This window comes from Petaurus breviceps, unplaced genomic scaffold (assembly GCF_028583685.1).
Source record: "Petaurus breviceps papuanus isolate PSGF00001 unplaced genomic scaffold, PetGlider_PUasm1.0 90639, whole genome shotgun sequence".
Taxonomy (NCBI): domain Eukaryota; kingdom Metazoa; phylum Chordata; class Mammalia; order Diprotodontia; family Petauridae; genus Petaurus; species Petaurus breviceps.
The window spans coordinates 1505479-1532707 of NW_027187296.1; the positions used below are offsets into that span (position 1 = coordinate 1505479).

General features: G+C 39.7%; 1 long non-coding RNA gene across 1 annotated transcript in view; it reads left to right on the forward strand.

Moving 5' to 3' along the window:
• Positions 1 to 27229, forward strand: part of LOC138143362 (uncharacterized) — an 82947-nt gene that overhangs the window by 15210 nt on the left and 40508 nt on the right. Inside the window, exons 2-3 of the long non-coding RNA XR_011163684.1 lie at positions 15887 to 15958; positions 21445 to 21507. This is a non-coding gene — a long non-coding RNA (uncharacterized lncRNA). The remainder of the gene's footprint in view (positions 1 to 15886; positions 15959 to 21444; positions 21508 to 27229) is intronic.

Consider the following 27229-nt stretch of genomic DNA (forward strand, 5'->3'; position numbering starts at 1 on the left):
TCTGAGGATTTGCCACATTCCCATCAGAATCGTAGCAGAGACCCAGCATCAGAGGATGGCAGTGTCTGTACCAGGAGCTGAGGACAGACTGAACTCAGCTCAGACTCATAGTTCTACAAAAAGAGCCTGCCAGCAAAGTGACACCATATTCCTGGGGGGAAAATTTGGCGGACTTCAGTAGGGGAAATGGAATTTCCTGGAAGAAGCTGTAAGTTACCCCTTTGCCCCCTAAGCTTGAGCCCACTTTCGCTTAGACTCTGTATATATTTGTAGGAGACTATGTCACAGACTTCGGAGGGATTGTTTTGTGCTGACTGCTCTTACTATTCCACCTTAGTAAACACTCCTTTCTAAAATTAAGTCTGGCTGACTGACTAATTAATATTCAGCCAGTAATCATGGCAAGATGTACAACAGTGGGGGTCAGGAACTATCATATTAGAAACTCATCCTCCAGTCCCCTCAGGGTAACCCATAGAATCCTGAGAGGAGATGTAGTTAGCATTGCTTCAGTGAACCTCACTCCTCAGGAAGAGCAGGAATTGGGATAGAGACTCAAAGAGTCTATATGGACTATGTATGAAAATTAACACAAGGTGAAAAGATTTGGGGAAGGAGGATACTAGCATCTGGGGAGATCAGGAAAGACTTTATGTCAAGGATATGACTCTTGAGCTAAGTTTTTTTTTTAATTTTTTTTTTTTAAGCAATTGGGGTTAAGTAAGTTGCTCAAGGTTACATGGCCAGGTGTTTCTGGGTGGGTGCTAAGTGTCTGAGCCCAGATTCGATCCCCAGGTCATCCTAACACTGGAGCCGGTGCTCTTACTCACTGTGCTACCTGGCCATCCCTTGAGCTAAGTTTTGAAGGAAGCAGGGGATTCAGTGACAAATATGAGGAGGGAGTACTTTCCAAGATAGAGGATGGCCATTGCAAAGGTGTGGAGTTGAGATGAAGAGTCCTATGTGAGGAAGAACTCTCTGAGGACAGAGACCATTTTAATTTTTGTCTTTGTGTGCCTAGCACCTCAGCACAGTCTCTTGAACATATAGTTACTAAATAAATACTTGTTAGATTGAGGGAAATATGAAATAGTGGCTAGAATTATGAACCTGGAGACAGGAAGATGTGGTTCAAATCCTCTCTGCAATATTTACTAGCTGTGTGGCCATGAGATAGTAATTTAATTTTTCTAGCCTCAGTTTCCTCATTTGTAAACTGGGAAAATAATACCAGTATTACTTAGCTTACAGGGTCATTTCATGATTCAAATGAGATAATGTAGGTAAAATGCTTTGGGAACTTTAAAATAGTATATACATGTCAATTATTACTCTTAGTTTTCTCTAAATTTAAACTCTACACTACTCTCATTAGCTGGCACGAAATCTAAAGTGTGTTTAAGTTGAAGAAATCCCCTTAAATCCTATGATTACAGTATTATAGACTATAATTTTATTTGCTATGAATTTCATTTGGAACAAATGTCTCTAATGGTATTTTTAAAAGCTTTGTTTTGGTTGCTATTCTATTAATATGCAGCTCCAGAAGAGCTAAGAAATAGTAAAGTGAATAGTGGTAGAAAACAAACAGCAGAATCCTGTTTGGGGTTATGAACAAATGCCTTTTATTAAAATACTTCATTTGGCCTAAAAGAAAAAAAAGTAGCCCCTTAGTTCTGCAGACCTCATTGAAACATTTCACAGTCCAACAATTCTCAAGTTTTTTGGTCTCAGAAACCTCTTTAATATTCCTAAAAGTTATTGAGGTCCCACCATCAAGAGCTTTTGTTTATGTGAGTTGTATCTATAACTATTTACTATATTAGAAATTAAAATGTCAGTGAGTAGAGCACAGGACCTGGAGTCAGGAGGACCTGAGTTCAAATGCAGCCTCAGACACTTAACACAAAAAATCTAACTGTGTGACCTTGGGCAAGTCATTTAACCCCAATTGCCCTCCAAAAAAAAGCAAAAAAAATTAAAAAGAAATTAAAATGTTTTGGTATTGCTATGAAAATATTTTTGACCTTGAGAGCCCTTGAAAGGGTCTGGGAGATCGCTAAGAGTCCCTGGTCTATGCTTAGAAAACCCCTATCATAGTCTATAAGACCTACAAATTTAAAGAGCCCACAAGAGATATTTGAGCTCAGCACCTACAATTTCACGAATTGTGCTAAAGAAATCCAGAGGACTCATTGGGGGTGTCTGCTATTTCAGATCAGCAGAGCTGGTTCAATCTCCAGGCATGAATATTGTTCAATCTCCCTTAATGACCTCTTCCATTCAAGAGTTTAATCACCTTTATCATGGTTTTCCTGATGGTGATCACCTAAATCTCTTACTATAATTTAAGCTTATTTCTTCTCATATTAATGGAGAGCTGATAATCATCCTTTTTTAAAAAAAAATAATCACTTCTACATTCTTGAAGACAATCTAATTTCTACCTTCTTTCCTGGCTCTTTAAAATTTCTTCACAGCTCCTACTTTCCATATCTTTTACATTTTTTTATGTTCTTAATGGTCTTCCTCCAGTTTCCCCACATCCGTCTTAATAAATGCTTTTTGATGCTGATGACAATTTGGATGATATGAATGTTCTACACATTTAGAGTGGCAAAGAACCTAGGAATCATCTTGTACTGCAAATTGAACATATTACAAGGAAAGCTATAATCTGTCTTTCACATGGCTGCCGAAAGTCTTCCCAAAGCACAGGCTTAACCATGTGACTTCTCAGCTCAGAAAACCTTCAGACATATCTAGCTTGGCATCGGAGGAGGGCTCTTCATTATCTATCCAGGCCTATTTTACTGTTCTCTTTGGTCGAGCCAAACAGTACTTTTTAGTTCTTCTTTGATCTTGTCTTTCAACCTCCAACCTTTGTGCATTTGTTTACATCATCCCCCGTGCCTGGAACATATTCCCTCATCATCTTCATCTGTTAGAATTCTCCTCTTCCTTTAAGGTCTCTCTTGGGTTCCACCTCCTCTATGAAGTCTTACCTGGTTCATCCCACTTTATCTACCCATCTGAAAGTGATCTCTTCCACTTAACATTTTCCTAAGGTGCTTTGTCTGGATCTCTCCTGTGCCCTTATCACCCTCCATCCAATTTCACAATTGTTTCCATGTTCCATCTGCCATCCCTTAAATTGTAACCTCTTTGCGTGCAAGGATTTTTTCATTCTTTTTTCTTTCCCTGGAGCCTAGAACAAATACCATGTACGTAGAAACATTTAATAAATGTATTGAACTAAATTGAACAGAACCATATTGGATTTATTTAGGAAAAAGTAGAACTTACAAGAGAGGTGAAACATTTATTATATATCTTTTCTCTAAATATGTAACAATGACCTGTAGACCTTCAGGCCACTGTCAGTGACTCAAAGTTAGAACACTTAAAAGCTGAAAAATGCTAGCCATAAATGGAAATGGACTGGACCTAATTCTTGAGTACCCCACAGGCCATGAGAAGGGTATTAGCTTGAGAGATGGAGAACATGTATTAAATTTAGAGAAGGCAATTAGAACATAGAAGTAGAATTTAAGGGAATAATGAAAAATTATCTATAAGGATGATATATGTTCACTCAATCAGTGGATCAATCAACAAGTATTTATTAAGCACCCATGTGTGCTAGATACTATGCAAGGTGCCAGGGATACAAAGATAAAAATGAAATGGTCCCTGCTCTCAAGAAGCTTACTTTCTTTCTATTAGATGAGATGATATGTACAATATGCAAATATTAAAACTTAAATCTGCACTAAGACTTTTGGGACAACTTATATGAAAAAGAAATTATTTTGGAGGGGAAAAGGTACTAGGTTGCTGGAGGGTCAGTAAAAACTTGATGTGAAAGGTGTCACTTAAACAAAGGATTCCAACAGGAGAAGGTGAGGCAGGTGTGAATGGTAGGCATAGAAAATAGTCAATGTCAAAGCTTAAATAAATGACAAAGGAAATGTGGTACAGTGGACAGAACACTGGCCTTTGAGCACCAGGACCTTGGACAAGTCATCTAACCTCTCTAGACTTCAATTTCCTCCCCTGTCAATTGAGAGGGATTCGATTAAAGAGTGTTGAGGCCACTTGTAACTCCAGGCTAAAAAAAAAATCTTTGTTTTCAATGACTTGCTTCTTCCAGGTCACCCAGCATCTGGCCTTCCACCATTATCTGTGCATGTCTTTCTAATTTAGATAACACCCCAAGCTCTTCTTCACACAAAATATACATGTCCTACTGCTTATACAGCTGGGTCCCTCTTACTGGGTATAATGAAATCTGTAAGTGGTTACATGATTAAAAGCTGCAAAGCAAATTTTATATAATTAAACTTCAAATGGTGTGAATACAAATACATGTGCTTAGTATTCATCTGATCCTAACTGTGCTAAAGAGATTGACTTCTCTGCTTTATGCTGGGGAGGTTGCTCACCATATACTTTCGTATACAACTGGCTGGAAAGGAAGATAGTTTGACTATCTCAGACAGCTACTACTAGGGCTAAGAATGTACTTGTGTGGGGGGTGGGGAGTAGCTATGGGATGGGCGGGGTGCAGAGAGCCATCCCTGTGATTTCATTGGCATAGGGGACACTCGATGAGCATATTTACTCTGCCAATGCATATGGACAAGTGACCTGCAACTTACATTCAGAGTTGCCTGGGACACTAAGAAGTTTATTGATTTCTCCAGAGTTACCCAGCCAGTAGAAGTCAGAAGTGGGATCTGAGTCAAGGTCCTCCTTATACCAAGGATAGTATCCTATCCTCTATGCCTTGCTGCCTTTGATAGCTGCGCTTTACCTCTGGCGATCTGGTGAAGTCCTTTTCTGAAAACTACCTTTTGTCCATTTGTAAACTATCTGTTTTGATTTCAGCAACTCAAAACATTACTTTGTCAATGAATTTATACTAGGGTTCCTCATACACAGTCCATGAAGTTGTTTTAAATATTCTGATAACTGTATTTCAATATAATTTGTTTCCTTTGTAATCTCATGTATTTAATTTATGCACCTGAAAACATGATTCTGAGGAGACCATAGGCTTCACCAGACTCCTAAAGGGGTCTGACATATATACAAGAAGAGTCTTTGGTACAGGCACACCTCAGAGATATTTTGGGTTCAGTTTTAGAACATCACAATAAAGGGAGTCACAATTTTTTTGGCTGCCAGTGCATCTAAAAGTTATGTTTACACTACACTGTAAACCTATCAAGAGTGCAATAGTATTATATCTTTAAAAAAATGTACAAACTTAATTTAAAAATACAGTCATTCCTCAACATTCATGGTTTTCACATTTGTGATTTTGGTTATTTAGGGTTGGCCATCAATAATTAAATGGGAATTTTTGAATATTTGCATGTATGTAAAGAAAACTAAAACAATCAGTAAGTCATAAATGCATAAATAGTACATATTGTTAATTTATTTTATAATTTATTACCTGTGATAGTAATGGCAATTAAAGATTCCCCTGTATTGGCTTGGTTTTCAAATTGATTGTGTTAAAACCCAGAGTTTGTTAATCCCACCTGTGGGATGGACTTTTTGATGTGAAAAGAAAGTCCTGAACTGGGAGGAGCTGGTGACGTAGATTTGGAGAGACAAGAGAGAGGCGGAAGATCTTTTTGGAAGCAGCACCTCGTGGAGAGAGAGAGACTAAGAGAATTGCTGGTGGCCGCTTTGAATTGCCCTGGACTTTTGAGACCTGCCCCCTGAGCTGCCAAGGACTGAGGAGACATGGCTGTTTTGCTGGTACTTTGTCTGTTTTGATGTTGTTTTGCCAGATTTGTCCACTGGTGAAAGACAGTCCTTTTGTTGAAGAAGTCCTGGAACCTGGCTGTTCGCTAAGAAGCCCTGAGACTGTCCTGCAGACAGAGAGTGAATACTGTCCACTGGTGAGGGACAGTGCTGTTGTTGCAGGGGTCTGGAGACTGTCCTGCAGACAGAGTGAATACTGTCCACTGGTGAAGGACAGTGCTGTTGTTGCAGGGGTCTGGGAGCCTTTCTGTTGGTTCAGAAGCCCTGAAGAAGGATTTTCTTGTTGTATGTTTACAGAAATCCTGGGAGAGGGCTTTGCTAATGTGTTCAGGGGTTCTAGGACTGTTCTACAGACAGAGGATAAATTCATGAAGGGACTGGCAATGTATCTTATGGCCTTGCTAAGCCTTGTCTCCCCAGGAACTAAGATTGCTGAGAACTTGCCTCATGTCAAGATGAAGAAAAGACCTCCATTTGGGTATTAAGTGCTGTGTTTAAACTTGATGTAACTCTGGGGTAGATTCAATTGTGATCCAGGGGTGGGGAACTTTTGACCTTATTGTGCTCTGTGATTGACAAATGAAGGTACTTTACCTATGTTTGGAAACTAATCTCCATTTGAGAAGAGGGGTTTTGTGGTGGACCAAATGAAGGTATAGCCTAGGGGTGGAGAAGTATTTAGAACAGGGACTTTGTAATTGATTGAATGATTGGAAGGTCCTGGGGTGGGGTAGTACTTGGAGATTATTTAATCACACTTAGTAAATGCTGTATTTGGAATGATGTCATGTTTTGATCTTCTCTGTTCTTGGTTGGTCACTGAATAAAATGGAGAGCACCTATGCTGGTATTCTGAACCTTGGGAAGTTGCCTTCCTTGGCATTACATTACATTACCATAAGCATATATAATTTATTTTAAACTGTTAAGTTTTGTTAAAAGTTTCAGTGTGCTAAAGATCTATGGGCTATGCACTCTGTAAAGTCAAGCATGAGCAGCTTTCCAGAGGACTGCTGCTATGAGCAACTTAAAAGTTCTGATTACACAGTATAGTGCACTCTTTATTTATTCAGTAACAAAGACAAAACATTCACAGAAATCAAAGTACAGCATTCACAATGTTATGACATAACAGCTTATCACCAAAATGGCCACATAGTTTTCACCAAAGTGGTCACATAGTTTTAAACAAAGTACATTCATTTAGTATCTCAATCATTTAGTGCAAAGGTCAAAGTTCTCCACTCCTAGGTCACATTGTCTTAATCTCTTCAATCAAAAAGTCTTCTTTCTTCTTATTTGGAGAAGTCCTTAATTCAATCATCTAAATGTAAAGGTCAAAGTTCTCTACCCCTAGGCCCAGTAAATCATGATCTTCTCAGTTTGCATTAAATACCCAAGGAGAGGTCTTTTCATCTTGACTTGAGGCAGGTTCCCAGATTCCATGGTTCCTCTTCCATAGTCCCCAGCTCCTGCCTGAATCTATCCAACTGTCACCTGAGTTCAAAGGCAGACAACCCTCAATTCCTTGTCTAGCTCCTTTAGCAGTTCCTGTTCCATATTGAAGCTCACAGCGTCTAGTCCACCTCAAGTCCTTCATAGTTTCTGTTTCTGAGAAGACAAAGCTTAGCAAAGTCACAATAACATTATTTCACATTGCTGGCATCCTCATCAATTTACTTTCTGCCTGTGAAATCAAAATAGACCCAACCACAAGGTCTGAGGAATCAACACAAATCATCAGTATAGTCCCAGGACCTCTGAAAACATCAGTAAGACCCTCCTCCAGGATTTCTGTAAACATACAAGAAAATCCTCTTTTAGGGCTTCTGAACCAGCAGTAAGGTCCCAGGGCTTCTGTAACAATAGCACTGTCCTCTGTCAATAGACAAATCTGACAAAGTAACATCAAAACAGACAGACAAAGTACTGCCACCACAGCCATGCTTCCTCCCAGTTCTCCTCTCTTCTCATTTCTCAGTTCTTCTCAATGCTCCTCTCAGTTCTTCTCAGTTCTCAGTTCAGTTCTCAGTTCTCAGTTCTCTGTTCTGCCACCATAAGTTCTGTTCTCCATTCTGTTCTCAATTCATAGCAGTTCTCAAAAGTTCTCAGGATCCTAGCAGATCTCTCTTTCTCAGCAATTCTGGCTCTCTAGCTTAGGCTTTTCCTTATATATGGTATTAGCTTCTTCCTGTTTCACCCCTTCCTGTTCCATCAGCAACTTCCTCCCACTGTGGGATTCACAAGTTCTGGATCTTAATACTTGATACAACGGGAACTTGAAACAAAGTGATTAGTGCTGATTTGATTGCCAATACAAGGGGCAGGGAAGATCTTCACTTTGGGAATGCCTTCTTTTTGTCTCTCTACCATCCAGATCTGGTCACGTGATTTTCTCCAGCAGTGATCTTTGTCTCGTGGGCTTTTGTAGAAGGAAATCCACGAAGCAGCTGCTGTAGCTTCACCTGCTGCAGACTGACTAGTGTGTGAAATACTAATCTCTTGTATAGAAACCTTAACTTTTTATGGGTGCATTGTGGTGTTTTACTTGTTTTGTGTGTTCAATAAATATACCCAGAATTATTAAGGTTTGGGATTTGGGGCCTAGATTTGTTTGCTGTTTTTCACATTCCTGGGGATCCTGTACTCCTAACCCCAGTGAATGTTAAGGGATGACTGTACTTTATTGCTAAAAAAAAATGCCAACCATCAGCAAGTCATGATCTTTTTGCCAGTGGAGGGTCTCACTTCAGTGTTGATGGCTGCTGACTGATCAGGGTGGTGGTTGCTGAAGGTTGGGGTGGCTGTGGCAATTTCTTAAAATAAGACAATAATGAAGTTTGCCACATTGGTTGACTCCTCCTTTCACTTGAACACTTATAAGCCATTGTAGGGTGTTAATTGGCCTACTTTCAATGTTATTGTGTCTCAGGGAATAGGGAGGCCCAGGAGAGGGAAAGACACAGGGAATAGCCAGTTGATGGAGCCGTCAGAAAATACACAACATTTATCAAATAAGTTTGCTATCTTATATGGGTGCAGTTCATGATGCCCCAAAACAATTACAATAGTAACATCAAAGATCATTGATCACAGATTACCACAGTAGATATAATAATAATAATAATGAAAAAGTTTGAAATATTATAAGAATTACAAAAATGTGACAGAGACACAATGTGAGTACAAACTGTTGGAAAAATGGCACCAATAGACTTACTCAACGCAGGGTTGTCATATACCTTCAATTTTTAAAAAAACATAAGATCTGTGAAGTGCAATAAAGCCAAGCCCAATAAAATGAGGTATGCCTGTATAAAAGATTCCCTCCATAAATAGAGACTGTCATTCCTCTGTACTTCAGTCCATTGTTTTTATGACTGCTAAGGACAGAAAAATGATCTCCACCTGGCAATCAATCCTTTCATGATGAACCACTGCAAATTTATTGGGACTAGTCCTCAGAGGACAGATATACAGTGTCACACTGCCCATCCTCAAAGCTTTCTCAGTGTCAGTGTGGGTCTGAGTGCCCGTGAGGCATCTGATTAGAACTCTAGTGAGGATTTCAATACCCCCTTCAAATACTTGTGAAAAGCTAACTGGGCATTTGGGTTGCTGGTGTCATTGTTTCAACTGACTCTCAAGCCAAACCCTACGATCATGCCCCACTTTCTCAAGTGATAATGAAGATACTGGGCATGGGTAAAGCCTAGGGAAAGCTAGCGGATAGAGTGCTTGTAGCGTTTTGGGAAAGCCTCTCCTTACTATGCAGACCCCCAACAGTGACTGGGTGAGTGGTCACAAACACACCCTGTGTAGGAAGGGCAAAATGAATGAGCCCCATTGTGCCTAATGAGGCAGCGGGAATCAGTGGCTGAACTACTCCCTGCAGACCATTCTTTCCAGTTAAGTAGTCTCTGTACATTATGGTGAGGGGTCAATTTGTAAAGTACCTCCATGGAGTTCTGTCTCCAAATCCAATTAGCATGAATAGAATTTGGCAGACTACCTCCATGCGCAGGGCTGCTTGGCATGAGAGATGGGTGGTGGGACATGAGTACGTGTGCACTGAAACAGCCTTGAAAGCCTTTTCTAATTTTTCTTGGGACTTCTCTCTGATGCTTGGAAAGCCAGGATAAAATGCCCATGCTTTTAAATGGCCCATGACCACCATGAGCAGAAAGCGCTGATGCTCAAAGGTCAGGGAGAAGATGGAACTCCTTCCAAATTCTTGTCAACTTGTGATTCAGGTTTTCAGCTCCTGGTCGGGTGCCTTTGAAATCAAGCCAACTGTTCACATGGGAGAGATTCATTTGCTTTTTCACTGGATTCTGTTGGTTCAGGCCCCATGCTTGGTTTTCTTTTTGTCTGGAGTTTGGGGTGGGGGTTGGGGGTGGAGGAGACAAGCTTTGCACAGACTGTATAAAAGAAACTTTATCCATGGGCTGTATCCAAAATAGAAATGTTACTGTAAAAGTAATTAGACTAGAGTTTAAAAGGATCAGATCCTCATTAAGGATTTTCCTCAAAGGCTTTTACAAGCTTAAAGCTTGAATCTAATCTCCAGTGTCAGCTGTGTAAGACAGGGGGCAAGGGGAATGCTAAGGAGTTTTGGCTCTGGCTTCATTGATAGGGGAAAATGGGGATTTAGCTTTGTGAATTATTTTAAAGACAATACTTCTGCACCATCATTCTTTTTTTCTTCCTAAAGTTAGACCCTAGATAGGAGGCTTAAATTGCCCTGTTCCAAAGCCTTTAGTGAATCTCTGCTGCTTGGAGGATAAAAATCAAATTCCTCAGCCTGGCATTAAAGACATTCTACAGTCTGACTACAATCTACTTCTTGAGTTTGACTTAGATGAATTCTACTTTCCATCCAAGCTGGACTACTAGCTGGTTCCCCAGTTTTGTCCTATCATCTCCCACCTCCACATATTTGCATAGGCAATCCCTCCCATGCATTCAGCTCTGCCCATTTAAATCTTTCTATCACTTCAAAGCCCAACTCAAAAACACCTTCTCTATGAAGACCATATGCTAGAACCAAGGCCAAAGACTTTGCTGCTGAAGGCTGGGACTTTGAACCCAGCAAATGACATCTTACATACCTTACTCTTTACCTATAGACTCCAACCCAGGACCTAAGCCTCAGCTAGACACGGTAACCCTACCCTCTAGCTCCAGAGGCCCAAGTACCAACCCCCCTTCACCTCCACATCCAGAACCAGAGCCTACACCAGGCCCTTGCTTCAAGGACCCAGGCCAGAACCAAAGGCTCAAGATACCAAGCTCTTATCATCAGGACCTCACCCACAGGAAGGGCTGCCCATCCTAAGCACGATCTTCCCATCTTTCTTCTTTCCTAGTACTAAAACTAGAACTGACTCTGCCCTCTGCTATTCATAAAACTCTTGAAGGTTGGAGTCCTCATCCACCCCTCCTACTGCTAACAAATTCCTGTCTCTTACTTTAATCAAAGGGGTGTAACATCTTCAACTACGCAAGTGAATATCGTCTCCTCTCCTGCTGCTATATGCAGTTATTTCACTCTCAGACAGCTTAGCCCTTCCTCTCTCAAGTCCCAATTCAGTTCTGCTTACCCTTTCCATTGTGTTCTCTGCAACCTTACCACATCAATTATGAGAACAACAGCAATGATAACGGCTAGCATTTATATACTTTGACGTCTGCAAAACATTTTCTAATATAACTTCATTTGTTCCTCATGATCCTTTGATTCCCCCCCTCCCATTTTATATATGAGGAAACTGAGGCTGGGAGAAGTTGAATAACTTGCCCAAAGTCACACAGCTAACATTTGAGGTTGGATTTGAACTCAGGTCTTCCTGACTCCAAGTATAGCCTTCTATCCATCATGCCACTTAGCTGCCGATAAAAATTTCCCTTCACCTCAGATCTCATCTTCTCAGGCTTTTTCCATCTTCACACGCTCAAAGAAAGCAAGATTCTTCCAGAAGATATTGCATCCCCAGCCATCCTGTTTAGTATTGAGTGTTCTCCTTACTTATGGGCCTGACCAGGAGGAAAACCACCCATACTCCTTGCACCCCACTGTCACTTCTAGATCCTCTGTCTACCCCCGTCACTCAGAAACTTCTCCTGTGAGATTCACCACATCCATATTCTTGTGTCAGTCAGTGACTAATTTCATCCTCATTCTCCCTTCTTTCTCTAGGAGTTAGAGAATTACAGTTACAGTCTTTCTCTTCACCCAGTTCCTGCACCCAGTCCTTTCTACTGGGGGCTGCAGTGTACATGCCTAAGTCTCCTCAAACAGCTTGACTTCGCAGTTAATCAGGCTTCTCAATTCCCATGGCCTTCACCCTCAGCTACACAGAGGAATCATGGTATCCTTGACCTTACCATCACCCACAAAGGTTCCACTGTGATTTCTCACCATTCCATTCCTTCTTGTGCCTTAGTCCTCCTAAACCCAATCTTTGCTCTCACTGTGACTTTCAGTTCCCTCCTAGTCTATGACCATGCTCTGTCTTCATTTTCCTCTATTCCCAATCTTGACACTCCCATTAACCAATTCAGTTTACACTTCCTTACTATAATAGTAATGGGATTTTGAAGATCTTCCCTGCCACTTAATAGGCCTAAGGGAATTTGAAGATTTTTCCTGTCCCCTGTTAGGCTGAATATAATCACATGGAGCCTGTGGTGGGAGAAGCTTGCTGAATGGGTGGAGCAGGAAGGGGTGAAGCAAAACTGAGAGGAAGCTGGGAGTCAGAGCAGTTAGAGCTAGGGGAGAGAGAAGATGCAGGCAAGGAGATAGGTAGGCTTGTGAGTGTTTGTGGGAAGGCTTTGGAACGGCGTTGCTCTCTGCAGTGATAATGCCTGTTAACTGCTTTGTTGCTATGATGGATTTTGCTTTCAGGTATTGGGAATTGGCTCCCTGGTGTCTGTATAAATGTTTTGCTCCTGTCTTCTATTTGGAGAATCTGCTATATTTTGAGATTCAGGACTATCCTGGTATATTCATAGTCTCTGTCAGTGCTGTGAATATCATGTTGGTGATACACCTACATGTTAAAATCTTTTGTCCTCTTTCTTTATTGCTGCTTATGCTTTGCCAAACCTTAGCCTTACATTACCTCTATAATCTGCCCCTCCTTCTGCTACCTGGTACTGAGTGTTACTAGAGTAAGTCATACAATCTTGTTGATTAGATCTTGTTATCTAATCTCAGCTGGGCTCTCCTGGCATCTTTTTATTCCTCCTAAGTGACTATCATGCTTCTTATAGCATGCTATAACCCTTTTCTTCTCTTCTTTAATCTTTTATACTAACCTTTCTCCAACCTTTTCTTACCTCCAGGGGCAACCCATGGTGCAGTGAATAGCGTGCTGGGCTTGGAGTTAGGAAAGTGTGAGTTCAAATCTGTTCTCAGAATTGTCTGTCCTTCAGCAAGCCATTTTGCCTCAGTTTCCTCATCTATAAAATGGAGATGATAATGACACTTATGTTACAGGGCTTTTGTGAGGATCAGATGAAATATATTTAGAAAGTTCTTAGCACAATGTCTAGCACATAGTAAACACCATGTAATGTTAGTTATTAATGTTAGTTATTATTACCAAGAACTCTATTTCATACTTTATTGAGAAAATTGAGGCCATTTACTGTGAGCTCCATCTTTTCCATTTATCTACATTTCATAGTCACTAGACATCATTTTCCATTCTATACTTCTTTGTTCCAATCTTTGATAAAGAAGGGGATTTTCTTTCTGTCAAGGCCAAACCCTCTACTTATGACTTGATCCCATCCCCCCAACATATAATGTCTTCCTATCTACTGACTCCTTTCATGCTGCTTACAAACATGCCCTGCTCTCTCCCATTCTTAAAAACCACCTTCTCTTGATTCTACCATCCCCTCAAAGTATTATCCTGCTGTAGACGGGGATGCTGTGAAGCAGACTCAGAGCAGCTTGAGGTTGCTTTCCCCCAAACAAATTGACCTGAAGTCTAGGTATTGGCCCTTTGTGGCAAGAAGTACATAAGGACAGCCCTCCATGTTGAGTTTGGGTACTTCTTAGAACCAGTACGGCTGCTTTTATTTGGGGGCTACCTAGAGCACCTTGATTTGAAAAGATCAAGAGAAGCTACGTTTACTTGGACTTCTGCCTACAAAACAATTATTTAGGTGAACTCGCAGGCTTCCATTGGTGGCAGACAAAGGGACCCTACTCCCAGGACAACCCTAGGTTGTTCTTCCCTTTCATAAGCAAACTCCTAGACTCCCCTTCTCTTCTCGCTCCTTTCTTGTGGTCTTGTTTATGATCTCTTCTTCACTCAACTGACATGCCTCTCTCCCAAGTTGCCAATGCCTTTTTCTCAGTCTTCATGCTTCTTGTCTTCTTTGTGGTGCTGACCATTACTCTGTGCTGTGGGTTGGCCTTTCTCCTTTGGGTTTTCATAACTATTCTCCTTTGTTCTCCTACATGACAGGCCATTTCTCTTCAATCTCCCGTGCTGGATCATTATCCATATCTTCCTCCTTATTTCTGGGTGTACCCCCGTGGATATGTCCTGGGTCCTCCTCTTTCTCAATTTCTCTTTTAGTGATCTCATCAACCCTCAGAGGTTCAATTAGTATCTTTAAATGATTTCTATAACGTTGGGAAAGATCGAAGGCAAAAGGAAAAGGGGACATCAGAGGATGAGATGTCTAGATAATATCATGGAAGGAATGAACATGAACTGGGACAGACTTTCAGAGATAATGGAAGATAGAAGGGCATGGCATACTATAATCCATGAGGTCATGAAGAGTCAGACGTGAATGAATGACCAAACAAGAACAAAAATAGCTATAGATCCAATCCTGGTCTGTCCCTTAAGCTCTCTTACCCATGAGACACTTCAAACTGAATGTCCTATGTGTGTCTCAAACTCAACATGTTCAAAACAGAACTCATTACTTTTCTCCCCAAATTCTACCCTTCTTCCTAACTTTTCTATTTCTGTCGAGTGAACCACCATCCATCCATTTATCTATGTTCACAACTTTACAATCATCTTTCACTCTTTTGTCTTCCTCACCCCAGCTATCAAGCCTTCTAATTCTGCATTCACAATATTCCTCACATCTTTCTATTTCCTTCTTCTCATGTAGACACCACCCTAATTTAGGCCCCTATCACCTCCCAACTGGACTTTTATAATAGTTTTCTAATGGGAGTCCCTGTCTCCAATCTACCTTCTAGATAGTTGCCAAAATGATAATCCTAAAGCACAAATCTGACCATGCCATTTTCTTGGTCAAGAATCTTCCCTATTATCATTAGAGTAAAATATAGACTCCCCTGTTTAGAATTTGAAACACTTCACAATCTGACTCTGGTCTATACTTTCAGGTTTATTGTACTGTATAATACCCCATTTCAAACTGGGCTACTTGTTCTTCATACAAAATGTTTCCTCTCACATCTCCATACTTAGGTGAAGGTTGTCCCTTATGCCTCAAATATATTCCCTCCTCATCTGTACCTCTTAGGATCTCTAGTGCCTTCCAAAGCTCAGATCAAGTACCATTTTCTTCATGAGTCCTTTCATGATTCTCATTAAATAGCAAAATAGCCTCTTTGAGGGCAGCTAATCTGCTTTCTCCACTCAAGGTTTCTAAAAAATCCTGTATTTCTGTTATCCAGTACTGTTAAGTGATAGTTACCCTGACTTTCATTTCTTCTACTGTATGAGAGATCTATTTCACAATTGTTTGAAAGAAGGCACTTTGTATATTGTTCGTGCAATCCATCATTATAATCATCATCTTCATTATTATTAAAAAATAAAGAGTGTTTAGGGAATATTCTTTTTGCCCCACTCACCATTTTGTTTTGTATTTGAAGATTTTTTTTTCTGTTTACCTCCAAATATGATAATAAAGAATCTGACAAAAGCATGTGATATTTTGGCCAATCCTCCAATCAGTCAATCATAAAAACAAAAAGAAAAACAAACCACTTATGGATTCCTTTCCAGAGGCAGAGCCTTGGAGCTGGTTCTGGAATGTGACTGGATTGAGATGAATCAAAGTACCCCCTCATTTTCTCTCTTTCATCTCTTAGGAGGCCCTGAATTCATGCTGAAGTAGCCCCTGGCTCATAATGTGCAGAAGGACAGCAAGCCCTCAGCTTTGGGTAATACACCTTTCATTCATTGAACAAGCATTTATTAAACACTGTATCAACAATGCAATATTCACAATGCCTATGGTAACTATAAATATGCTGGTATGGTTATTAATAACAAAATATAACAGGATCTCTACATTGTGGACAAAGCTAGAACATTTATTCAAACACTAGAAAACTGAGTCCCCAAACCAGAAAGACAAAGCCATCACAGTAGCTATAGAGTTGGCACACGTATTTAATGCAGTAAACACCCACATTCTCAAGCCTTCAAAACAGAACAAACTACTTCAGGCAAAGATCCTCCTCTCCTCACTCACAGCAACTGCTCAGTGTCCACACAGCTCACTCCCAGTAGCTCTGGCCCCTCGCAGTTCCCACCTCTGGCAGTCTTCAGCAGGAGTCCTTAGCAGAAATTCTGGCTGGCTTAAAAAAAGGAGTTCCTGCCGCCGCTGCTGTGGCTTCCAGTCACCTCACTGGTTCCCACTCAGCTCAGGCTTCCTCCTGCCCTTTCCTGCTACATCAGCAAGTTCAAGGGGCATGGAAGATCTTTAAATCCCATAACCCTTAGAAACACCTACTACATGCCAGACCCTGTGCTTGGTTGTGGGGATAAAGAGACAAAAAAGTAGCAGTCCTCACCCTCCTTTGGACTCCTACGATTTTCTTCCAATTTCATTAGTTTTGGTGATCCTCTCAGTCAGAAATTTCCCCTGTATGCATACAACCCTCTTCCCTCAAAATTACCTCACAAACCACACTACCTAGGTAACTAATTGAAGAAATGAGAATGGGCAATTAAATCTGCTCTGAATTCTGCAAAAGCACAATTTGTGGCTAAGAAAATTGGGGAAGATCTGAAATATAAAGTTCAGAGTTTACTTGTTAACTACATGGTGCAGTGGCTAGAGTGCTGGGTCTGGAGTCAGGGAGACTCATTTTTGTGAGTTCAAATCTGGTCTCAGACACTTACTAGCTGTGTGACCCTGGACAAGTCGCTTAACCCTGTTTGCCTCAGTTTCCTCATCTGCAAAATGAGCTGGAGATGGGATCGAAATGGCAAACCACTCCAGTACATTTACCAAGGAAACCTCAAATGGGGTCATGAAGAGTGGGACATGACTGAAAAATAACTGAACCAGAACAAAAGACTTGTACCCCCCATAAAGAGCCTCATATAAGAAAATCATACATTTAGATAATGAAAGCTTATTTGGCAAACCTCTAGCTCCTTTACCAAAGGATATAACACAAGGTCTTTTCAAGTCCCTTACTGTATTTAAAAGATGAATTTTTACAAAGTTAACCATTATGTAAATCAAGGTATTTTCTTGCTCCATTAAATCCACAACAGCATTTCAAATGCCTTAGTGAGGTATTAGTTTCAAGAAAAAGAGATTAGAAAAAAACCTTATCATGGGTCATGCAAGTTATTAAAGTCATAAGTGAATAAGTCAATGAATGGAACCAGATTCATTCCCCTCCTCAGTACACATAAATAGTAAACTCAAGATTTCTTTCAAACAAACAAAAAGAAGTCAATGTGTCCTTCCAAGTTTGGGGAGAAACTTCTATTATGACAAGTAAAGTGAGTAGACCAGAGAAAGGGAAATAGATGTCCAAAGTTAATCCAGAGAGAGATCAGTTATACAGATGAAGAGCCAAGGTTCAATGTGTAATCAGGGATCAAGGTTCAAACTTAGAATTTCACAATGTGCACATGCTGACTCTGACTTACTCATTGTGCTGTGACTAACCAGACTAACAATATACATTAAAAAAAAAAATCCTTTTCGTGTTCTCTAATTTAGGGGCATGAAAATGCCCATTTATGATTTTTTTTTGTGCCATTCAATTGCATTGTCTAAAAATTGTATTTTGAATCTAATGGTTTTGATTACGATTCAGTTTCATCAAATCTATTATGTACCTGCTCTGTGCAAAATGATGCACAATGAAGATACTAATCCTGCTTTCCCAGAGCAATGGGGGGAGGGGAAGAAGGAACCATATGCCCACAAATAACCTTAACTCGGGACCTATGCTCAGACTGAGGCTTTGCCACTTAACTAGTTTTGGGGCTCTTATTAAGTCACTTGACCTGACCCCTCTAAATCTCAGTTTTTGTATCTAAGAATGAATGTGTGGGGGTGAAGCATTACTTAACCTCTGGGGTCCTTTTTATTTTTATTTTTTTGCTATTTGGAGGGGGGAAGGTAGAGCAATTGGGGTTAGGTGACTTGCCCAAGGTCACACGAGTAGTAAGTGTTAAGTGTCTGAGGCCGAATTTGAACTCAGGTCCTCCTGACTCCAGGGCTGGTGCTTTACTCACTGCGCCACCTAGCCACACCTGGGATCCTTTTTAGATCTAATGCTTTCACAGGCAGAGGAAAGTTCCAGGAAAAAGTAATATATGGGAAATCCCAGAGATCATTTTTTTCTGGGGGTAGAAGATGAGGAAAGCATCAAGGAGACTGTTGGATAGAGTGTGGGACTTGGAGTCAGGAAGACCTGAATTCAACTCTTCCCTGAGACACTAGCTGTGTGACTCTTTTGTGAACAAGTCACTTAACCTGTATCAGCCTCAGTTTCCTCACGTGTAAAATGGGATGATAACAATAGCACCTACCTCAAAGGGCTGTTATGAGGACTGAAATACCATGTGAAAATCGTCAGACATTTACTTTGGAAAGTAAATGTTAAAGAGCTTATACCTGCTAGTTATTGCTATTAAAGGATGGGGCGCATGAACAGATGTACATGGGGTTATAAAAGTCTATTTTGGCAGAGGGAAGAGCATAGCAGAGGTGTGCAGAAAGGAGAGAGCAATGGAAGAACAGGAAATGGTACATGGTCTGCTTCCACCCTCCTCAGGGCCTCCCAGTTGCTTGAGCCTTCCCCCCCACCTTGCTTTTCTTTCTAAAAACCATTTTGCAAATATTTGTATTTATTAATATTGTATTTATGCTTTATATATCTTATGTTTTTATCTCTCCCATTAGAATGTAAGCTCGTTGAGAGGAGAGATTATTTTATCCTTTGCCCTTGTAGCCCAGCACATTGCCATCAAATGTTCAATAATTGAAAATATCCAGAAAACTTGGAAGTTTTCCTTGTTCATCTAGACATTTGGCATCACAAATGCACAGCCTAAAACTACTAGGAACCATTCAATATCTACCCAATTTAAATAGATTAAAAATAGGCTGATTTTTAAAAAATGCACATTTGGGTGTTTTGAAGCTGGATTTATTAGAGTATAAAAAATACTTCAAATGAAGCCATATGAACTATTAAATAAACAGTGGACTAAGGTATATATGTTATAAATCAGTCCTATCATTTAATGGATGCAATTTACTAGTTTTTTCCCCCTAGCTACATAAGGTATTTGACTGTTTTTGTTATCCTTCCAGGAAATTTTTAGTTATGTCAAATAAATGGCAGGGATGAGTAGGAGATTGTTAAATTTCTTTATTGTTTTGGAAAAGCAAGAAATGGTGGTAGACTAGGAATGACTGATTAGATTCCTGTTGTATGGTTAAATCATGAGTTGCTGACCTTTCTCCAGGTTAGCTATGTGACCTTGGGTAAGTCATTTAACATCCCTGAATCTCAGTTTCCTTATGTTTTAAAATGAGAGAACTGAATTAAGTGACTTCTAGATCTGTTCTAGATCGAAGTCCATGATTCCTTTGCTCTTCCTTTTGAGAACCCATGGACAGTCTTGGTTCATCAAGAAGGTAGCAGAGTATTTTAAACTTATGTAAATGTAAACAAGACAACTTGGTGGCACAGTGCATAAAGCGCTAGGCATGGAGTCAGGAAGACTGGAGTTCAAATTTGGCCTCAAACACTTACCAGCTGTGTGACCCTGGGCAAGTCACTTAACCCTATTTGCCTCAGTTTCCTCATCTCTAAAATGGCCTGGAGAAGGAAATGGTAAACCACTTCAGTATCTTTGCCAAGAAAACCCCAAAAGGGGTCACAAAGAATAGACACAACTAAAATGATTGAGCAGCAATAAAATGTAATCGAGCGGTGCGTGGACTTTCCTCCTTCAGCCGGGCAGTTAACCGTTATTAGGTAGGCACTGTGTGTCCAACACAGTGCTAAGCATTGGGATACAAATGAAAGCAAAAGGCAATGCCTGCCCTCAAAGAATTCACAATCTAAGGGACAAGGTAACGCATGAAAAGCAACTTAAAATCACGGGAGCTGGGCTGTTTGGCATAGGCGAATGATGATATCCAGAGAAGGACAGTCAGGTGGGGAACAGCGAGATGGCTGCCTTTGGGAAGTTTTTGGTAAATAAGGCAATACCTTATAAATATCTATTTGTTCGTAAACTGACCAAATGAAAGGAATGGAAGGTGGGAAGGCCTTCTCCCTGTCCTCTCCATATTTTCTGGACCAATTGAGTCTATTTCCATGTACCCAGGAAAATGCTGCTGTCCTGGCTGCTGCACAGCTGGAAGAAGGGTGCGGTTACCCAGCTTCAAAGCTGGCAGGGTCACATCCTTAAAGGCAAGCTCATTGCAGCTGCTAGGCTGATGGTCAGAATATTATAGAGGCACAATTGCTGGCAGTAATGCTGGCATCTCTTAGCAGCTACACCCTCTCGAGGGTTGTGTAACCAAGGCAAGAGCCCAAGAGGGAAACACGCAAGGAAAAGAAAATGAATGGATCTGTGGTGGCAAAAGTTAAAAGAAAAAAAAGTCCAGGAGCCACTGGTATAAACTGTGGATGCCAAAGGAACCCTCTTCTTTGTTCCTCCATTGAAGTATCAGTAAAGTCTATACAATGATCAGTTATATAGCCAAGGGAAGAAGTGAGATTAGGCAGGGGATTCCTCAAAGCACTGGTATTTTATTAATTGTTTTTGGAACCATTAAGGCCTGAGTCTTCTAATCTCGAAGTAATAGTAACTGTGTTAATATTGGGCTTTAAGGTTTATGTAGTATGGGCAATAATTGTTCTTTAAAAGTTTAATAGAGTACTTACCATGACTGTATCCTGACGAGGAGTTTTTATTTGAGTAGTTCTTTTACAATTAGTTCTATCTCCATTTCTGAGATTGGATTCCTTAAGATCACTAGTCTTCTCTTAAGGTATTTCTCTATTTCTTCTGTTTTTTTCAGTTTTGTTAGTGTATAACTGTACAATTGGTTTTGATTATTCTTCTTATTTCTTCTGGGTTTTTTTGTGTATGATTTTACCTTGCTTATTTGCTATTTTGTTGATAGATTTTCTGCTTTTTAAAAGACATGATTGGCTAAAGGTTTATTAATTTTATTAGTCTTTTCAAAGAACCAACTTTTAGCTTTATCATTTCTATGATTGTTTCAGATTCCAGTTGATTTCTCCTCTAATATTAATATCTCTTCTTTTGTGCTTATTTTAGATTTGCTTATTTTTTTTTGTTTTCTAACTTTAAAATGTATATTCAGGTTATTATTTCATTCTTTTTCTTTCATGTTTTTTTTTTTTAGTTGGAATATGCTTATTCCCCTAGCAAACCCAAGATTTGCTTTAACTGTATCCCAGAAATTTTGGTATGTAGTTTCATTATTATCATTTTCTTTAACATAATTATTAATTGTTTCTATGATTTATTACTAGATCCACTCATTATTTTAGAATTTCATTGTTAAATCGTCATTTGAATTTGTCTTTTGTTTGCGATTCTTAAATCAATGACTGTTTTTGCTGTGTTACGCTCTGTAAAAGATATGCTTACTATTTCTGCTTTTTAATATTTCTTTGACATGTCTCCATACCATAATACATGGCCAATTTCTATAAAAGTTTCATGTGGTACTGAAAAATATGTATATTCTTTACCAGTTCCATTCAGAAGATAAATCTTTTAGCTATATTTTCTCTAGCAATTTGTTCAGTTTTATATTGTCCTCCTTTTAAAATCTTTTAATTATACGTCCAAAACAGAGAGGGACATTGACATCTGCCACTATTTCTATGTCTTCTTATAGCTTGATTAATGCTTTCTTTATAAATTTAGATGTTAAGTCATTTGGAGAATATAAGTTTAATATTGATATCGCTTTGCTGTCTATATTTATTTTAGCATAATGTAGCTTTCTTGTTTAATTCCTTTTTATATTTGAATATTTGATTTTGCTTGGTATGATAGCATAATTGCAAATTCTGCTTTTATTTTTAGATTTTTTTCAATGCATAGTAATTTTTTTTCTAGCTCCTAATTTGTATTCTTTGTATTTGTTTTAAAAAGTATTGCTTATAAGAAAGAAAGATTGTGGAGTTTTATTTTCTTTTCCAGTCTGTCAGTCTTTTTGTTTTATTGGATTATTTGATCCATTCACAATTAGCATTTTGAGCATTAAGTTTATATTTTAATTAATTTGTTTCTAATATTTTTCTTGCTCTCCCCCCTCCAAATTAGGATTTTCTCCCTCTTTTTCCATAAAGACAGTATTATGTCTCTTTAGCTTTTTTTGCTTAATTTATTTTGAGGCAACTCTATTCTCACTTTCTCTTTTCCAATCAGCCTTAAGCCCCATTACCTCTCCTTCTGTTTGTAACCTTTTTCTCTAGTTTTAGAGTTTTGCTTATTGGTTCCTTTTTCTTTCTTGCTTTTCTCTAACTATTTAATTCTTCCCTCTTTTATCCCTCTTAGTTAAATAGCAAAGTTAAAATCCCATTTCTCCTTTTTTTCATTGTGTTTTGTCCATTATTTTTAAAAATGTCTGTACTTTTTCTAAAAATATTTTTTCCTCCTTTTCTTCATTATTTATCTTGCTTTTCTGTCTTTTCTAGCCTGTTATTCTTTGATCCGTGACCCTTATACTTACTTCGTCTTTCCTTGTTCTCTATATTCCTCATGGAATTAAAACTTGTGAGGCACTTATTTTGAGTTCCCTCTTCTGAAGATTTTCTGTATTTGCCTTGTAGATCTTATTCCCTGCCCTTCTTTTTATGTCTTGTGCATCATTGTTAGAAACACTAATTTCTGAAGGTTATAGAGAGGATATTGTCCTATGGTAGGAATCTTCCTACATCCTTGATTATGCAGTTCTTTGTTGAACTTTGCCCTCTTCTTGGTCATTGTTCTCTCCATTTGCCTCAAAATTCCTTCCTTTGATCCATGCCCTCTTACTCTTCTGGGTATAATTTCCCCTAGAAGTTATGATTCCCCTTCTCCTAAGGCAGTATAAGTAGCATCCAAATCTCCGTGTACCAAATGTCTTTAGATAATACCCACCAGAAAGTCCTTATCTCTTTGTATAGATTATTTTTTCCCTAAAGGAATATTCATAAATGGTATGCCCTTCCTGTTGCTAAAACAAGCTTTCTCCTTTTCATTCTTCATTCTTCAGTCCTTCCTTTTACATCCCCACCCATTCTCCTGTAGGCTCTCTTTTTCCTAACAGGAGTTATTTGTCCTTCATTGTTAGCCTTTGACTGAATTAGGGTATATTACACATTCCCCTCTTTCTTCTTCCTTCTTTTCCTCCCTTTATGTGCCCCTCTCATTCTGTGTTTAGTTGCATAAAAACAAACAAAAACATTCCTTCACCTTTAGGGTGGGTGTTGTGAGGTTCAGTCTTACACAGAGAGGCAAAAGACAGTTCCAGTTCTCAAGGAACTCACAATCTAATGAAGGAGACAAAAAGCAAAGAAATATGTATAGATAAACTGTGATTTGAAGACTGGGACTGTCTTTTCCTTTTTTGTTATCCTCAGTGCTTTGCACAATGCCTAGTACATAGTAAGCACTTAAATATTTATTGACTGATTGAATTAATAGAGGGAAGGTGCTAATATTAAGAGGGTTTGGGAAAGGATGCCTGTGGAAGATAAAATTTCAGTTGGGACTTGAAGGAAGCCAGGGAAGTTGGTAAGCAGAAATTAGAAGGGAGAGCATTTTAGGCGTGGGGGACAATCAGAGAAAAAAACCTGGAGCTGAGACATGGACTGTCTTGTTCCTGGAACATCAAAGAGACCAGTGTCACTTCATCTCTAAATATGTGGCAGGGGATAAGCTGTAAAGACTGAAAAGGTGGCACGTGTTGGCAGGGGTAGAGGGGGAGGTTGTGAAAAGCTTTGAATGCCAAACAGAGGATTTTGTATTTGGCCCTGAGGGTGATGCAGTTGGATCTGCATTTTAGGGAAATCACTTTGGCAGCTGAATAGAAGATGGTGTGAGTGCGTGAGGAGACACTTGAGGCAGGCAGATCCATCATCAGGCCACTGCAATAATCTCAAGTGTGAATTGATGAGGGCCTGCACCAGAGTGGTGCTAGTGTCAGAAGAGGGAAGGGGGCATATTCAAGAGATATTGCAAAGGTAAAATCAGTGGGCCTTGTCAGCAGATAGGATATGGGGGTGTGAGATAGAGTGAGGAGTTGGAGATGACACCTAAATCACAAGGCTGCAGGAATGGGAGGTTGGTGGTACTATCAAGGGAAATTAGGAAGAGAAGGAAGGCCTGGGGAAGGGTCAAGATGAGTTCCATTTTGGCCATGTTGAGTTTAAGATGTCTACTGGAATCTAGTTCAAGATATTTGAAAGACAGTTAGAGAGGTGACACTATTGAACAGCAGAGAAGTTAGGGCAAGATAGATTTGAGAATTATCATCGTAGATATAATAATTAAACCTATGGTAGCTAATGAAATGAATAAGTGAAGTAGTATAAAGGGAGAAGAGGAAAGAGTCCCATGGGACATCTATAGAAATTGTGATCTGGATGAGGATCCAGCAAAGAAGACTATGCAGGATGGGTAGGTAGAGAACCTGGAGGGACTAGGGTCCCTAAACCCTAGGGGAAAGTGATTATCAAGGAGAAGAGAGTGGTCAACAGTGTCAAAGGCTGCAGAGAAGTTAAGGAGAATGAGGATGGAGAAAAAGTCATTGGATTTGGCAATTATGGGATCACTGGTAACTTTGTAGAGAGCAATTTGCATGAAATGATGAAGTCAGAAGCTGGCCTGTAGGGGATTAATAAGAAAGGCAGAGGAAAGAAGGTAGAGGCACCTATTGTAGAATGGCCTTCTCAAGAAGTTTAGCCACAAAGGGCAGAAGAGATATAGGATAATAGTGGTGATTGAAGTATCAAGCAAGAGTTTTTTGAGGATGGGAGAGACATGGACATGTTTGTGAACAGTAGAGAAGGAGCTATTAGACTGGGAGAGATTGAAGATAAGTGACAGATGAGGGATGACAAAGAGGTCAGTCTGTTGGAGGAGACATGTAATGAGATCATTTGTGCAGATAGAGGGGTCTTCCTTAGTAGCAGGACCACCTCATCGTGTGAGGTGGGGACAAAGAGGAGAAAATGGCAGAAAGCATCCTAGTGACAAGAGATGAGGAGGTGGTGACAAGAAGACATTCAGCAATAATGACCTCAGAATTTTCTGTAAAATCTGAAGCAAAGGCTCTTCTCTAACAGTGTGTGGTGGTGGTGGAAGGGAATCATAGGAGGTTAGAGGAGGGATGAAAAGGTCTGGAAGAACTGCAGTGGATACCAGGATAGTGAATTGATAAGCAAGATGTAAAAGGTTTGCCCAACAGCAGTGAGAACCTAGCTGATGTTGTGTAATGTATATTTATATTGGATTGAGTCAGAAGAGTTGCATGATTTTTCCTGCCTTCTTTCGGCAGCACATATGTCAGAATGAAGGCAATGGATGTAAGAACGATTCAAGGCTGAAGTTTTATTTATATTATTTGTTATTTTATATTGTGTTATTATTATTTTATATTATAGTATTAATTATATTTGTTCAATTGTGCTGAAGCACAGTTGGTGATATGATAAAGGACCCAGGGATTCAATAGGGGCCTGGGAGAGAACTGAGAAGTTGAGGAAGAGAGGAAGGAGAGAGAAATAGAAAGCCAGTAGATTATGGTCATATAAGGGAATTTCAGAATTCTTGAATGTGGAACAGATATATTTGTGGGTGATGTCAACATCAAAGGTATGACCATCTATTTGTGTGACTTGAGGTGGGCTGGAGGAATAGGTTATGGGAAGTGAGTAGGCTGAGGAACTGAAGAGTTAGAGTGTTTGAGGGATAGTCAATATGTATATTGAAGTCCCCTAGAATGAGGATAAGAACTGGAGAGGAGAGAAAATTTGTGACCTAGCTACTGAACTCATTGAGGAAGGAAGAAGAAGAGTGACCTGGAGATCTGTAGATAACAGATACAAAGATTTTGATTAAATGGTAGATATGAAGAGTACAAATTTAAAGAAGGAGATATTATTGAGTGATGAAAGTGGGGAGAAACGTGAAAGTGGCAATAGAGAGATAGTAGTATTCTCTCTCCTCTACCTCACCCAGTGAGCTGAGGGGAATAACTGAAGGTTCAGTCAGTACTGGAAAGAGGGTTGGGGAGCTGTGTTAATAGCAGGGAGACAGGTCTTGGGGATTATTAGAAGGTGGAAGGAGTGGGAGAGGAAAAGATTCAAGATGAAGACAAGTGTGATACCTATGGGACAGGTATTCCTGAGGGCACAGTAGAATAAGTTTATAGCATTTGGTTGGAACTTTGGGGTGGGAAGTTGAAAGGAGTGGTGAAATTTGTTTCACAATCACTGGAGTTTGTAGGATTTGACCAAGTATGAGGATGTTAGTCATTGCAGAGTAGACTGGAAATCAGGAAGGAGATGAGTGCAGTATGAGATGGAAGGCACATAGTAAGAAGGGACACCCTGTTCCACTTCTCTTCCCAACAAAGGCAGAGAATAGGCAGGTGGCATAGGAGAGAGAAATTGAACCTACATACCAGGAGATAGAAGTCCTCCTCCCCTCTAACTTTCTTCTTCCTTTCTTCAGGGGACAGGTATGAGGGAAAATAGAAGTTATGTTGGCTCAGATGGAAGTTAGGCCCAGATCCTTGCTGCCTTCTCTCAGGGGACAGAAGATGGAAAGCATAGTGAAAGAAAGATCACTCCTCTGTTCACCTGAGCTGGAGATCACAATATTTATTCACAGTCAAATGAACTCTTTACCCTGATCTGGAAGCTATTTTCCATTATGTTCATTTTATCTTCTCTGCTGGTTTATCTGCTTATGCTCAAGGTCTTTAATTTAGTTTTCTTCCTTCTGAGATCTTTGGTAATTTCAGTCTTTTTTTCTTTACTTTCCCCTGTTGTTCATTTTCTGACTCCCTCCATTTTGATGAGAGTTTCCCTGACATTCCCTGGATCTTAGAGATGTCTCAGACTCCTCCAACTCTGGCCAATTCATGGTTCTCTAGCCTAGGTGTCTCTTTAGTAAGTTCTGTGGGA